Here is a 4,646-nt window from a genome sequence, read left to right as displayed (position 1 = left end):
TGTGTGTGTGTGTGTGTGTGTGTGTGTGTGTGTGTGTGTGTGTGTGTGTGTTTGGATTCTATGCCCACACCTTCCCTTCGCCTTTTGTCTCCTTTTCGAAAGACATGAGACGAAACGCTCGATTGCACCCAGCGATGAATGCCGAACGGCTGAGTCAGCCAGGCGAGCATCGGCCGGGTCACGCCCTGGMTGTACATACACTCACGCAAGTTTACACAAAATAACAAAAAGATGCTGCTTTTGCAGTTTCAGTTGTAAGTCCTTTTCATGTTTTCGTGTGACTGTAAGGAAACACCACGAGGAAACATTCACAGGTGTACACAGTGAGGGAATTCATAAATCCACGTCCGAATTCCCACAAACACACAGGGAAAAAAAATGCTTGTGCACACCGAACAGTAAAATAAGGGCAAAAAGATGTAACTAAATTAGAGTTTATGCAAGTAAGCAAAGAGCAAAAGTCTTGACCTATCCCTTGATTCTTCAKATTTTGCTTCAAAAATGTAATTCTACAAAGTTCAGACGTCCTGCTTCAGGCTTCCTGGAGTTTCTCTTTGAACTGGCAGCTTCTGTWCTTTTCGGTACCTGACCAAAGCCACTTACCTCTGACCAATGAACCATTCAGACATCAAACAGCTCCTAGACTTATTGTTGTGTCAACACACACTGCAACAAATTAGCAAGAAAAATCAACTTGGAATAGGATGTTTCAGCACATTGTTACCAGCAGTCCCATTTCTTTCGCTGAGTTTTCAAAAGATGCCAAAGATAACACAGTTAGGCCCAAACAGTAAAACAGCATTTATCGTTTGATTACAAACTTTTGCGTAATACTGTGTGCTGCTGTAACATTTAGCGGCTTGTTGAAGGGCCTAAACACAGACAAGCAGGAGGCTGATAAAAAAGAAAACCTACAATTTATGAATCACAGGCCTTCATGTCTTTTGGAACTCATCTTGCCAACAGCCTTTCAGGCAGTGGGTTTAAAAAAATCTAAAAGCAGATCTCATGCAATCAGAGAGTGCCCAATTCAAATTCAATTGTTGGAGTTGACTCTAAACTACTACCACACCAAACTTAGCTCAATATCTGTAAAACCGACGGGGGTTATAACAATTTTCGTTTTTTCTAAACCCGTTCAGTTGCAGTCACGTGAACGGCTTGACTCCACAAGTTAATCAGTCGTGGACGTGCATCCAATGACCTCTTTCCAAGAGTTTCCTGAAAAGTTTGCCCTTTGGTTTGTGAGACAAACGAATGCACGCTCAGACACACAAAAACAATATCTCTCCACCTTCACAGTCGATGAAAATAAAAGAGCAGGAATGCGAGGCGGCGTTACAAGGCACGACATGAACACAAATGACAGGGATTAAGGTGAGATGAACAAGAACAAGCAAGATGACAAACACTGAGAGAAAACAGAGAGAGGACATYGACCTCATGCTTTGCTTCAACCAGGACTTTCCTCTGTTTTGGAAGTCGTGAAACATCCCAAAACAGAATAATAACTCTTTATTATAACGACTGGGTCGGTAGCTTTTAGCTCTCTTTGTTGCACATCTTAAAAATGATCTGGCTTTAATCTTCACAATGAGTTATTCAGCCAGTATGGATGTGCTGAAATGTTTCTATTTTGCTGCCTGTAATTAAAGAGTTTTGCATTAAAAAAAAACTTGACGTGTAAAGCCCGTTTGTCATTACAAGCCTACTGTGCTGTGCAGGAGACAAAGTGTTTTCGGCTGTTTCCGGAATTAAAAAAATGTCTGATTCCTGTCAGAAAGCTCTGATCTATTGTGTGGCGATGCTGCGCCACACAACTAGTCTATTTTTAGATTTTCATGTGTTTCTTTGCCAAGACTTTCTGTACAGGAGACTGCAGAGTAATTAAAAGGTCTCTGTAATTCATCCCAGTTATTTTTTTTAACAAGTAATCATCCCAGGAAGTAGTAAACGACATATGTTAGATCTTAATACCATCTGGATATCGCAGCTGAATTATCTTAAATTTGGTTGGTTTTGTTTCAGTTTTGTACGTCTGTCAGTCACACGAGAGCTGAACTGAAAATGCTCTCGTAAAACCAGAAGGAGCAAAGTGGTGAGGCAGCAGAAGGGGCATACAGGGAGGAGGATTAATGCGGGACCACAGGTGCGCTGATTGCAAACGGATAACAGGTGGTGTGTGTCAGTGGGCACTGTCAGCACCCCCCCAGAAACTAACTGATCTTTTTCCCTCTGACCCAACCAAGTTCACATCAAATGTTTTCCTCAGCTGAACCCTTTTTTCTTCAGCCGAGAATCTGGGATTGTAAATTCCCCGAGAGTCTCTGTAATTGGATTATCTGGTCTTAGAGCACRTTTTGTTACAAAGAAGCTATATTATTTCATCCTTTTTCCTTTTTGGTTGTTCCAGGACAGCCAAAAAAAATACTACTGAAAAATAGAAAATGTGAGCGAGGTAGTGGAGTTACTGAAGAGATACAAATCACCTGTGTGAGTTTTTATTCGGTTCAGTTAATTATATGCAGCRCCAATTCACAACCCTAACTCACAGCACTGCGTAAAAACATTCACATACATTATAAAAGGCCAATTAGTAAAAAAAAAAATTGTAGAAAAAGCAAGCAGATTATACTGAATCCAATCGAGCAGAGAGAAGAAACGTGTCCTCCAGCTGTCTAACTAAGGGATAGCTCMGTAAACCCAAACYGAACCMAACTAAAGGATTAAACAATAAAAAAGGGAAGTTTCAAGCTTAGTTTTAAATTACACAAAATGCCAACCTCACAAACTGAGGAGCTTGATAACTGAAAGCGCTGCCTCCCATTCTAGTATGATCAAAACTAACACCAAAGTTCTTCATTAGAACTGCTGAATTAATGCCATCCAGAGGAAATAAAGGTTGCAAAGTTAGTTTCTAAGATGCTCAGGTGTAAAAACTACAACCTCTGTCTTTAAGACAAGCTTATAATCTAACTCAGTGATTGGATTTTTTTCAGGTTTCGTGGATACATATATAACTGAGTGTCATCAGCGTAACGATGAAAATCCATCAAGTGCTGTCTGATAACTTTGCCTAATAAAAGCACAAAGAATACTGGTCCAAATACTGAAATGAGCAATCATGGCAGAGGAATCATTCATAATTTGCTCAGGTTCTGAAACTGTTTAATGATGGTTTTGGGGAACTCTGATTTCTGTGTTCAGTTACCTTCRTCTGCTATCAGGTGGAACATCGTTTGTCTGATGTGTTCAGCTGCACGCGTGCAACTGACTTCGAACAGAATGCAGAGACTTTAAATATCTCRATCGATGACACGCTTTTCCTTTGAGATTTCTGTCTGGTCATTCTCCCACATGTTGGAGCTTATTTTCAGCTCCTGTTTGTGGCCAGAAATAAAGACAACAGCTGTTTCTCTCTGAGACAAGCTCCCACCTGCCAAGGCCCCTTTTCCGACTGCTCTCRGGGACCTCTTTGTTTGCACAGAGCTGTTTACACATACAAAAAAAAATCTGGAACCAAAATCGCATACGAGCGAACTTTGTGGCCAGTCGGGTCAGGGGCCGCTCTTCAGAATGAAGAGAAACTAAATGAAAACAGTCTTGGAAGATCCTAAAAGGAGTTCAATAAGAAAAGAAAAGAAAAAAAGAAAACACTCAGTTTAGATTAGTTTTAGGTCCAAAGTGTTTGGCTTTGTCTTCCGCTGTAGGCTCAGCAGAGGAAGCAAAGGCTGACATGAATGTTCATACAGGCAGAAAGAGTCAAACATTGCACAGAAAAACAACACCTGGACCCACAAAGTTAGCAAAGAACCGATTAAGAACACCTGAGTCAATCATTAACTGTCAGACAAGACAAAAAAAATCTCAGTGTCATCTTTTTCAGATCGACAAAGACCAGGAAAAAAAAGCTTCTCCTCGATGTTCCTTTCCACGAGACGCAACACGCATGAATCACTCTTACAAACCATAATCTGACCTTTAGATGATTACAAAAAACTCGGGCCTCTTAGGAGCAAAAATACGAGGATTTTAAGAGATTTGGCTCAACGCTTTACATACAATATATACTTTTTCTCACTTCTGCTGCTCTGAGCGAGCGCTGTAACGTTATGCCCAAAACAGATGTGGAATGCACGATTTTAAAGGTCAGATTCAGGTTTACAAGAGTGATTCATGCTTGTAGCATCTAACGGAAATAATTTTTTTTAGAAGAAGACTTTTCAGTCCTTTTTGTGTCTCTATAAACGGTTTTAGTTGGTCTTTTAAAGTTTTAGTTTGGATTGAGTTTATTTTTTCCCCCTCGTTAATTCTCAGCCCAGGTTTTTTGTACCTGACCATGACAGCAGTGAGTGTGTGTGCGTTAAAATACTGTCTGCAGCAGACGAACAGTGTCTGAAAGTCATGTCTTCAAGAAACGGAAAAAGAAATCCAGCAAAGACGTCAAACAGGACCTGAGAGATGCATCAATCTTCAGCTGATAAGTTTTCACTCAATAACTCTTTGAGAATCATCTCGTTGGAGCTAAAATACCGTTTTATGTGCCAAATTCTGTTTTGTTTGGTAATTTTCAGCGGTTTGACAAAAAGAAAAAAAAGGGAAAAAACTGTGTCTTTGTGGCAGAATGCTGTGAGCAAAGTTTGCAT

This window comes from Austrofundulus limnaeus, unplaced genomic scaffold, assembly GCF_001266775.1.
Source record: "Austrofundulus limnaeus strain Quisiro unplaced genomic scaffold, Austrofundulus_limnaeus-1.0 Scaffold3, whole genome shotgun sequence".
NCBI lineage: Eukaryota > Metazoa > Chordata > Actinopteri > Cyprinodontiformes > Rivulidae > Austrofundulus > Austrofundulus limnaeus.
The sequence above is the reverse complement of the archived record's forward strand: the minus strand, read 5'-3'. Positions refer to the sequence as shown.